The sequence below is a fragment of the Hyaena hyaena genome, unplaced genomic scaffold, assembly GCF_003009895.1.
Source record: "Hyaena hyaena isolate Hyena2069 unplaced genomic scaffold, ASM300989v1 scaffold_1203, whole genome shotgun sequence".
Taxonomy (NCBI): Eukaryota; Metazoa; Chordata; class Mammalia; order Carnivora; family Hyaenidae; genus Hyaena; species Hyaena hyaena.
Genome location: NW_024081826.1, coordinates 401,593 through 414,252, shown reverse-complemented (window position 1 = coordinate 414,252; position 12,660 = coordinate 401,593).

Below are 12,660 nucleotides of genomic sequence, written 5' to 3'. Positions count from 1 at the left end.
TGTTACATGCCTTCCTTGTGTTAAATAAAGGGTTTTAAGGACTTCATTATACTTTACCAGTTTATTTTTAGCCATATATATATATATATTCAAAATTTTAAAATATTGGCTCCAGAGTTTGTAATATGCATTTTTATTTATTACAGTTTCCTTTGATGTGCACGGACTTATTTTATTAAAATATTACATCCAAACATTTCTAACCAATAAAGCTTTCCACTCTGTCAACCAATCTGGTTGTAGCTTGGGAGAATATTTAAAGGTTAGCTAAGTTCTTCAGTCCCCTTTGGCTTCTATGCCTGGCTCCCAGCTGCCTTTTTATGATTTTCTCATTTGAGGTTCCCTCAGTTAAATCTCTGATTCACTGCTTGTTCAAACCAGGACTGCAACTTCAGGCTAAAAAAGTTGTAATTTTCCCTTGTTTGTTTTCCTCCAACTGTGCCATGGTAGTTGATAAAATCACAGATTTTCTTCCTATCTCCCAAGTTGATGCTACATGCCTTTGGGCAGTAAAGCTGCCCTTTTTGAGGTCAGTCATAAACTCTATTGATTTTGTCAAATGACCTGGGTGGGAGCTGAGAAGATGAATGAAAACAACCCTAGGAATAAAGACACTGACTTTGGCTGCTCTTAACTAAAGTTTGAGTCATTTTTCTAGAATAAGATCTTCTCAATTAATGGTCTGGTTTTGATTGATTTTCAGAGCCCAGACATAATTGTTGTATTTGTTCAGTTTATATTGTAATTTTTTTGTGTGGAAAGGTTTTACTATCTCTTCACACTACTAAAGCTATAAGTTCCTTACATATTTTCTTTTTAAAGGATACTAATATGCTCTAAAATTTATTTTTGGGGCCTTAAAAAAGATTTTACTGGTTGTTTTGTTTTTCTGCCAGTAACATTGTCTTTGGAGAATAATTCTATAACTGTCACTTGGCTAGAATAAACTTAACATGAAATTTATTTAATACCAAAGCCATACTGGTGTTAAAAATTAAGAATGTTAACAATATTAAAAATTAAGAATTATAAAATTAATAAGTTCTTAAAATATGTTTGAAGAAATAGTCATTAGAACTCTCTGGCATATATGATACAGACAGAGGTGGCAAATGTTTCCTTTTGATTATTCTCATTCATTGTTTACAAGAAGTTTATCTAAATCCAGCTTAGAAATCATACATTTGAGTGAACAGATAATATAAGGTGGTGTGAGAAGCTTCAAAGGAAGATGTAGCAATAATATCCAAGTACCCTAACTAAATAGTAAAATATCAATGATACACATACACATTAAATATAAGCCTTAATCCTAGTGGGTCTAATTCAGAATTTTCCCAAACTTGGCTATATGATTTATGCGTCAGTATTCAAAAGGGGAGTGCAGGAGTTGGGCAAAATGGGTGAAGGGAAGAGGGAGAAACAGGCCTCCAGTTACGGAACAACTGGAATAAAAGGAAGAGTGTAAGGAATACAGTCAATGATATTATAGTAGGGATATAGTGGGACAGATGGTAGCTACATTTGTGGTGAGCATAGCATAATGTATAAACTTGTCAAATCTCTAAGTTGTACACATGAAACTAATGCAATATTGTGTGTCAACTCTCAATTTTTTAAAAAATGTAAAACTTGTGAAAATGAACTACTCAATAAAAATATTTATCCATTCATTTAGAAATGGGTAAATAAAATATACATCTTATTTACTCAGCTATGGAAACACGATATAGTGAATGTAATTTGTAAAAGGAATCACATTGTCCTGAAGTGTCTTTGTGTGTGTGTATGTGTGTGTTTGTAGGATCAGATAGCACAGAATTGGATAAAGAGGCAATCATTCATATTCCTTGTAGAATAAGAAAGAGATTTAAAAATAAAAAGTATAATTTTATTTCTCATCCTCATTAGATTAATAAAAAAGTAGTGTTTTGAGTGATCCCTAGTGAGATTTGAGAACCTGATATTATCCAAAGGATAGCCTAAAAAATTTCTAGTTTTAAAAATCTAAACAGTACTTACTACCTCATATTATTATATGTTTTACTTTTATGCAAGAATGTATCAGCTCTTATAATCTGGGAAGTGATTTTTTTACATTTACAGGAGTATCTAATTTACAAATGATTTACTTTAGAAATACTGTCTTCATAAGACCTTATTGCTTAGTTCTTTTGAGGGTTGGATAACCTTTGTATATGGATTTATCAAGTCAATTGTTAAATTCCTCCACTAGTATTCTCTGTCTATTGGTAGATGGCTCAGTTATGCTTGTTGAATAATTAATGAGTATATGACTATATTTGTTAGGAGAAACAGTATGAAATGGCCAGTATTTGACCATTTTTGATCCACAAAGAAACAGGTCAATTTAGTAAAGTTCAATCAAGAATATGTTATTTATCAACAGGCTTTAATCCCATTTGGGTGTCTAAGCTTTTCCTTAGGACTCAGTCAAAGGCTAGAATGTCTTTAATTATATTTGCTTACTTATAATTTTCCTTTTCTCTCAAACTCCTATCTTTAACATGTAGTTTATTTTAGACCTGTTACAAATATATTTTATTTTGCTAGATATACATAGGTATAAATGAGATAATTTATTTACAATCTCACAATAGAAAATGCAAACCTTTACTTAAACATAATATTAACATTTTTTAAAGTTTATTTATTTATTTTGGGAGAGATCACGAGCAGGGGAGGTAAGGAGTGGAAGAGAGAGAAGGAGAGAGTGAGAATCCCAAGCAGGTTCTGAACTTGTCAGACCGGAGCCTGATGTGGGTCTCAAACTCAAAAACTGTGAGATCATGACCTGAGCCTAAATCAAAAGTAAGATACTCAAGGAGCTGAGCCCCTGGGTACCCCATAATATTAACATTTTAATAGGAACTCCCTGTGTGCTTTTGTAAAGCTCCTTCTCTTCTGAATTTCTTTTATCATTTAAAAAAAATGAGTGCTTTCTGTCTTAGGTTTTACATTTCTTGAGAGGAATTCCTCTTCATTAATTCATATGTAAATATGACTACTACAATTAGCCAAGATCTTTAAGTGCCTACTAAATATCCAGGAGTCTATCAGGAGAGTATGTACAGAGTTGGGTGAGGCAGCTTAGTGGGAATAGAGAAGGGGGAGGCCTGGTCCTGTTTCAATTCTTGGAGTTTAATACTTGTATGATGTAGTTGAGAAAAAAACATGCGACATGTAATGATATAAAAGATACCCATAACAAGTCTTTTGGGATGAAAAACATTTTTGGAAATTTCTTAAGGGCTGAATGTGTTAAGAATATTAGTTTTTAGGGAGGAACAGAAGAGGTAGTGTTTCTTTTATGAAAAACTCAGATTTCACAGAGAAGGAAGCTCCTGTTGTCTGGTAAATTCATTGGCCTCCATCTGGCTCTGTTCATTAAAAGAGTAATCCAAGCAGAGGAACCTGCTGCTTGCAGGAAAGGTTGGAGCCTAGTGGGTTTTAGGTGCTTAGCAGGAGGTAAGCAGTCACATAACATGTTCCCAGACACTTGAGGTCAAAGAGGGACATGTTTTGTCGATATGCTCTGGAAGATGCTTGCAGCCCTAGGGTCAGACTAATGCCCTTAGATGTTTTTGGTTTCCTTATAGAGAATCAAAATTTAAAAGAAGTTTGTGAATGCACAGCTTTGGCTGTTAGAGACAGAAGATCAATATGAAGCTTGATCTGATTTGAGGAATTTACAGTGTTCTCATTTTTATTATTTTAAAATTTGTATGAGGGAACTTCATTTGGTCTCTTGGTAAAAGAAATTATATATACCTATATATCTCATATGTATATATAATAGGCTATATATACAAAGTATATAATAGTGCATATAGATATGGATATATATTTGTATATGTAATTGCTGGAAACATGAAATTTTGAGTTGAATGATAATTCTGGTTTAATTTTATAGTAACTCCACACTTGAGATGTCGATAAATATCTCTGAGCTTTAGCTTTCTACACCTCTGAAAGATCTTATTTGATTCATAGAGTTAAGTGAAATCAAATGATCCTTTATGTAAAAGGATCCTATAAACAATGAGAGATATAAATGTTAGTTATCCCTAATACAATGTAGAGAATTTTATTAGAGGTTTATTGAAAGTGGAATAAATGATCTGTTACTGTTATTTTGACTCCAATACCACACCATCTTGATGAGTATAGCTTTATAGTAAGTCTTCAATCTGGGAATTGTAAGTCCTCCAACTTTGTTTTTCTTTTTCAAAGTCATTTCACAATTCTGGTTTCTTTGCATTTCTATATAAACTTTATACCATTTGCCTATTTTTAAAAATCTTTAAATGAAGAAAATTGTTAGGCGATAAAATCTAAGTAGCAGGAGACAGAGCCAAATTTTTAAGGTGATTAATAAAACAATTTCAAAGTAAATACTTGAAAAAATCAAATTTGGTACTTTTTGTTGGTAAGGGTATTCCATTAACTGAATCAATTTCTTATACATTTATCATTAAGGAAAACTATTATAGACCTCTAAAATTTCAACAGTAAAATTCTGATATAGGAATTGCTTTTATTTCTGACTTATTACTATTATTATTTTTACCAACTTTGATTTTTATTTTTGAGAGGGAAAGAGGGAGAGAGAGTGAATGAGCACAGGGATGGGCAGAGGGAGAGAGAGAGAGAATCCCAACCAGGTTCCATGCTCAGCCTGGGCCAGAAGCGGGTCTCACTGCAAGCAAGGCTCTTTTTTAGGACTGTGAGATCATGACCTAAGCCAAAATCAAGAGTCAGATGCTTAACCAACTAAGGCACCAAGGCACCCTTTTACCTACTTTTATTATGTAAAGAGTTTAGATTACAAATTATATTGTCTTGTTAACAGTTTATATATAGAAAAACCTTGGATTGCTAGTAACTTTTTCTGCGAGTGTTCTACAAGACAAGCAAACATTTCTAATAAACTTCAACTTGGTAAACAAGCGATGTTTTACAATATGAGTAGTACATGATGCCGAGCATCACATGATCACCACTGAGCCAGTAGTTCTTCTCTCTCTCTTTTGCTGAGGGATTGTGGGTAATTGTCAATGCAATGTCACTTTTCTGCAAAATCCTCAAAAGGAAGCAAAAGCAAGTATTATTGAATAGGTTCCTTGTTAAAGTTGAACGAAAAGAAAGATTCCATTGACCCAATAGATAACAGTGATTCCATTAGCAATAGTGAAAGTTGTCCTACACAGTAACCCTCCTCTCTCTTGTCTCCCTTACACTAGCCACAAAAATTTTCAAAGATAAGTACAGGTTAATTTGTTAATTTTTCTTTATATATTGTATTTTCTTTATTATTTTGTATTATATTACAGTATTGTAATCATTTTTATATGAATATTTTTGACTTGTGGGATGAATCATCTGAGATTCTATTATTTCTTAAGGGGAAATTTGCTTTGATATACAAGTACTTTGAATTACAAGCATGTTTACAGAACAAATTATGCTCACAAACCAAGGTTTTACTGTATTTCATAATGAGCATGTTCATTTGATAACCTGATCTATTTAAAAGCACATAAATTCATGTTACCAATGATTAGATTTTCTATTTTCATCATAGCATTTTAATCTACAAATGCATTAACTTATATTTCTAAACAAAATTGGAATAGAAACTCTTGTAATAGAAAAGATAATTAACAATTGCAAAAGACTGTCCCATAGTTAGGTTTTTCCTTTTAGTAGTGAGTTTGATTATTTTACATTTTCGTGAAAACCTCAAGAAAAGCACAAAGCAAAACAAACAAAAAAATATATCTTATCTTCCTACTTCTTTTGCTTAATAAGTTTCCAATTGTTCACCTTTTAACAAAAATACATTGTTTTGTAATTCAGGGTTCTTTTGGAGGTGAGGCTCATATTTCTTTTAAGTTAAAGAAAATGTAATATCAGGTCCATATATTTCTTGTAAAATTAGAATAATGCAATATCAGACCCTGCCTTTCTGAGAGTGAATGACTATGATGATGGCCCATAGTCTAAAATTAAAGGTATCTTTTTTATTATATGTGTAGAATTTGACATTAACTGACTTCAGCAAAAATGAAGCACATGTTAGAAGGTTCTTGGGTTTTGTCATGAAACTGAAGGAAGAATTGACTTAGGAAAAGGAGGAATTTGGGAAATTCTAGAGACCTGGCAATAATAGATCATGCCTGTTAGCAAGAAAACTTAGCTCCAGTGATTCCCAGGCTCTACATCTCTCTGGGTTCCTAAATTTAAATTCCTAGGATACAGAATATGAGTGACTCTTGATTGGGTCTCTACTTCTGTAACAATCAACTATGGCTCTGGGGATAGAATCATGCAGAACAGACGTGTACTGGTGATCTGCTTCTGTGAATCAGATTTATTCTCAGAGAAGGAAACTCAATGTATGTTGGGCAGCTGTCCCCAAAGTTGTCTGTTGTTGCGAGAGACTGGAAGAAGGTAAATAACAGGCTCAAGGTAATACTGCTCCCTTCTGACTGGATACGTGATCATGGCAGTGACACTTAGCCCCCAGGATGATCACCTCTTGTGGTAGGACCTTAACCCTTGGACTGACTCCTCTGTAGTTCTCAGGGTATTTTATTAGAGATACAGAATACATAAACTGTGTAACTTTTAATTGACAAAGTTCTATTTCACTTGCTTTACTAATCAATCTTCATAAAATCATATGAGGTACATATTTTGCTAATTATTATGGTTTTTCAATTATGAGGAAACTAAGACTTTGGAAAGTCACTGAGCTAGAGAACAGCAGAGTCAGACATCAAACCAATGCCTAGGTGTATAGGCAAGGATTTCTGTCCGAAAGAAATCCTTCCACATGAGGAAAGTACTCCTTTGGACCTGGCTGGGTCAGTCTCATCATCTCATAATTGATTAGTAGCTTATTTGTTACTACATGTGGCTTCTCCTTTCTTTGGGGTCCCTGTTCAGACTCCAGGTATACCGTGTCCTCACTTATTATAACATTCCTCTGAGGAAATGTTGGAATAGATTTTATTATGCTCACTCATTTTGCTTACTGATGTATTGGTATGACATTGGTATGACATGACATTAAGTGATAGTAACCATTAAAAAAAAACATTTACTATGTTCCAGGATTGTGCTAGGAGAATATCTCACTTAATTTTCATAATAATCACTTGAGGTACATAGTATTATTCGATTATTACCCTCATCTTATAAATGAAGCAATTAAGCCTTAGAGAGGGTAAGTGCTTATAATGAGTAAGTGATGAAAGTAGGATTCAAATCCAGGTTTCTATATTAAGCCATTATACTATATTGTTCTTTATACCAACAATATATTTTTTTCTTTTAAAGAGAGAGAGAGCTGGGGAGAGGGGAAAGAAAGAGAGAGAGAGAGAGAGAGAGAGAGAGAGAGAATCTTAAGCAGGCTCCATGCCCTCAATGTGGAGCCTGATGTAGGGCTCAGTCCCACAATCCTGGCATCATGACCTGAGCCAAAATTGGACACACTGATTGAGTCATTCAGGCACCCCCTATTCCAACTATAACTTTATTGCTTCTCTACCCATAGGATGCAAATTTTAAACATAATTTCTTAGTTGTGTGGAAACTAATAAACATGATTTCTTAGTTGTGAATGACTTATATTCTTTATTCATCTTTTTCTTGCCCAGTCTCCTTGTGGCCAATTGGACACATTTTCTCTGCTCATGTAATAGAGGGGTGTTAATAAGTATATTAGTTTCCCAGGACTGCTGTAACTGGTTACCATAATCTGAGTGGTTGAAAACAACAAAATGTGGGGCGCCTGGGTGGCTTAGTCGGTTAAGCGTACGACTTTCGCTGAGGTCATGATCTTGCGGTTCGTGAGTTCGAGCCCCACATCGGGCTCTGTGCTGACTGCCAGCTCAGAGCCTGGAGCCTGTTTCAGTCTGTGACTCCCTCTCTCTCTCTGACCCTCCCCTGCTCACACTGTCTCTCTTTCTCTCCTAGAAATAAATAAAAACGTTAAAAAAAAAAAAAAGAAAACAACAAAATGTATTTTCTCACAATTCAGTAGGCCAGAAGTCCAAAATCAGTTGTCAGCATGGTTGGCTCCTTTAGGAAACTCTGAGAAAGAATCTATTTGATGCCTTTCTCCCAGCTTTTGGTGATTGCTGGCAATTTTTGGCATTCCATAGCTTATAGACATATAACTCCGGTATTTGCTTCCATCTTTATACCACCTTCTATATGTTTCTCTTCTGTGTGTCTGTGTCTCAAATCTCCTTCACCTTTCTCTTACAAGGACATCAATCACTGGATTTAGAACCCACCCTAAATCCAAGGTAATCTCATCTTGAGATCATTAATTTAATTATCTGCAGAGACCCTTATTCTATATAAGTTCACATTCTGGGGTTCTGAATCGACCTTGAATTTTTGGAGGCCACTATTCAGTTCACCACAATAGATTTATATGGGACAGAAAACCTTAAGTGGGTTTTCACTAGTTATTTTTCTCCCCACTCTCTCACCCTATTTATTCCCCAAAAGAAAAGAAGGCCAATTTGGTTGGTTTGAGTTCAGTAGGATTTATCTGGCTATGTTTGTAGGTGCTGGGGTAACTGGATATTAACAAAACATGTACCACACATGCTCTTTTTGTGTTTTTCTCTAGAAGGTACAGTTGATGGACTGAGTCAGGGTTCCATTGAGGGTTCTTTTGTATTTTGCCCTTTCAGTTTCCATACATAGTAGAGTTTTGGTCATTGCTTTGATTTCCTGCAGGCTAGAAGGTGAAAGATCCACAAATTCTTTTCTTTCCCCTAAGTTTATCTATCTATCTTGAGAGAGAGTACACACACAAGCATGACCAGGGGAGGGGCAGAGAGAGAGGGAGAGAGAGAGAATCCCAAGCAGGCTCCACACTGTTACTATGGAGCTCAGTGTAGGGCTTGCACTCATGAACCTCAAGATCATGGCCTGAGCAGAAACCAAGAGTTGGATGCTTCATCAACTGAGCCACCCAGGCATCCCTAAAATCCACAAATACTGATTTGAACTGAGGGGAAATAGATGGTCCTACTTAGGTAACAAGGTATATACTGCAAGCACGTTCTGAGATGCTTGCCCTGTCTCCATTAATAATCAAGAGATACATTTTTTATTCATTTTATTTTATTTTTTTACTGTTGTTCCTCATGTATGTCTCTCTTAAAAAAATCCACAGGGAGAAGTGGTGAATGACAGCAGGATATGGGCATTTTTTAGCAGGCCCCTAGCCATAATACCAACAAATAGACCGTCAAATTTCCAACTGTTATACTTCATACCCACTCCTCCTTCAATGGCAACATGGAGTAAATGCTGCCCTTCATGGGATCATTTTTTTCCTGAGGAGATATAGATAGGATAGACATGTGTGGTTGTGAGTTACAGAGTAGGTACAGCTGTGGACACACATCCTGAGGAGTCCATTTTGTTGGCATTATCGGAGAGAGCCAACCAACAAACTTGCCTAAAATATATCATCCAGAATATATTCAGCTTAAGTAACAAATGGGTGTAGTTAGATATCTGTTGTCAAATCCTACTTATCCTCTGAGAAATAGTAGCTATGGCCATTAAGAAAGGGATTACGACACTCTTTAGAAAGGAAAAAGAACTGATAAATCTTATGTTACCATTATGGTAACAGGATTTAAAAATTAATAGAAGAGCAAGACCTGAAAATATGAGATTTTGAAGACAAAGCATACAAGAGACAAAAGGAATATAGATTGGGGGATAAGACTGAAAGTGTGAGATTGTAAATGAAAGAAAAGGCCACAGGTGGATATTTTGCAGAATTTCAGTAAATATTTTGTTAGAAAAGTGTAATAGGGAGGACCAAACATAGTTAGATAAATGTCTCTCTCTGTTAATAATAAAAGCCATAGTTTCTTTGTGAATCTCCTTTAGAAGTAAATATTGAATGAATGGTTTTTGGTGGTAGATACTAACTTTTCTGAATATATAGATCCACAAAATACGTTGAGTGGTTTTCTGGCTCTGATTTCTATGTTTTGAGGGTAGCAAAGAGTATTGAAAGTTTGTACAAAAAAAAAGCAGAGGTAAGTGCTTAAGGGCTGGTTGTAGGAAAGAAAAAAAAAAGGGAAACTCCAGCTTCATAGAACTGTCTACATGTTCAAGTTTGTATTTTGGGATTTATTTTATAATATCACAGAATTCCAGTGGAACTTGATGTAAATTCAGCCCAAGGTTCCTGTATGTGTGTTTTATTTCCATAGTAAAGAGATGAAAAAAGTATTAATGATGACAATTAACAAGGTCCAAAAAATGAATCAGTGATATTCAGGAGAAGAGTGAATGAAATAAAATAGAAATGAGGGAAAATATTGTCCAAATATGAAGCACCTTAGTTTTGTTGTATCCAAAACACTCAATGGTCAAAATAGGAGAGATGATCTGTGAGCCTGAATTATTCGTTTTTATCCTTCATACAGGTCTGTTGGAAGACAATATTAGAGAATGCCCTCCAGTGAAATAAATATCAAATCTTTCTGTTACAATATCTCCCACAAAAGCTATTACTCTCTTTTATTCTATTGTTCTATTTGTTGTTTTCCTTTATCATTGGAGTGGAAAACCAGAAGCTCTCTTTGCAATTTATAACAATGATAATAATTTATAATTAACATCAGCTGCATACTAATTGGGATGCAGTATCAGGGCACATTTCTGACTCTTGATTCTTTATGAAACAGAGGAAGCACTGAACTCAGCCTAAAAATCAAGTGAATCTCAAGAGATCTGTTTCTATGAAGAGGTAACTGGAGAGAGTAATACTGTTCCAGGTACTACCACCCAAGGTTACCACCTAGGGCCTTCAACAGCCTTTTTGGACCTTGAGGGGAACTTGAGAAGGGCAATAGCCACCTTCCTCCAGCTGTCTTCCTTCATCTTTATCATGTCAGTGGAAAGGAAGATAATGTTTCTTTAGATATTAATTGTACTCTTTCACTGATTATTTTTAAATTATTTTTTTAAAAAACCTACATTATGCTCTTTGTAATGTTTTTTTTATAGGAAGCAAATGTTTAATTTCATATATTTCCCAAGTGTCTTTATTATGTTATATTATACTATGTTACTTTGACTTCTGAACTATATAAGCTGTATGTTTATATTTGCTCACTTTTTAAGTTTAAGTTGTTCATTTACATTGTTACCTTGAGGTAAATTGCATGACTACATTTCTTTTATATGAGTCTGTCTTTCAGTTATAAAGAAGGCTAAACCAGAAATGCCCGTTGTTGGACATATGCTATGTATAGAAGGAAGAAGTTAGTAACAGCAAGGAAATGAACTAAAAGGCTCAGTGATTGAAGAAGATACATAGTTGGTGAGGCTAGGAGTTTCCTTCTGAAGAAAGTCATTCTGTGAGGTAGCAGCAACTGAGTTAGCTTCTGTATCACTATTTTGTGCTGAAGGTCATAGATCTATAATGGAAAATGTAGATCACAGCTACTCAATGTCCATGAATGGTTTGTTACTGGCATGTGGCAAGATAAATAGAGATAAAAAGAATAAGCACTTAGAGCATTTTGCAGCAACATGACATTGTCATAACACTCAAGCTTGGCATTCAAGCTTGTATCAGTGACTACATCTCACTGAATGGGTATAAACTAGTTTGCAGGTTAGCAAACTCACATGTGTGGACTGTGTACCAGTCATGTGTGGTGACAGATTAGAAATATTAATAAAAAATACTAGTCCTTCCTCACAAATAGTTGAAAAGCACTGATGTTGATGACACTATCCTTGATTTGCATGTCTTTTCTATCTCTATTAACCAAAACCTCACAAACATACCTGAATCCACATGCAATTAAGTGGCTTGAAGAGCACCTCCCAAGGAACAAATCCACAAGTTTTGTTGACAAATCAATATGCAAATAGAGTACTTAAGTGTTCATTGAATTACAGAAGGAGAAATGAGGACATCTGACTAACTGCTAAAAAGAGCATGACAGTAATCTGGAAGAGAAGGATGAAGTTTATGCCTAACTATGAAATTTTATAAGTGGCATTTAGATAATATTTAACAGTACAAAATACTTTGAAATTAGCACAGAAAGTGCCATACATGATTAATTACAAAGTCTTGAAGCTAAAAGAGGCTGTGACAGGATTAACCTGGCTTTCCAGTGCTACTTTGTACAAGGCAATGTGGGGTAATTGATGCCAATTTTCAGGGTGAGGTAATTTTTTTCCCTTGTTTTTCGAGCTGCTTGGCATTTTCCTTTCTATCAAAAGGTACATTGTTGCAGATCCCATGAATTCACTGTAGAAATTATTTATAGTACCACTTGGTTTGGTGACCTGAAATCAAGAATCTTTCTCTGACCGGGGCGCCCGGGTGGCGTAGTTGGTTAAGCGTCCGACTTTCGCTCGGGTCATGATCTCGCGGTTCGTGGGTTCGAGCCCCGCGTCGGGCTCTGTGCTGACTGCCAGCTCAGAGCCTGGAGCCTGTTTCAGTCTGTGACTCCCTCTCTCTCTGACCCTCCCCTGCTCACGCTGTCTCTCTCTCTCTCTCTCCTAGANGCCCGGGTGGCGTAGTTGGTTAAGCGTCCGACTTTCGCTCGGGTCATGATCTCGCGG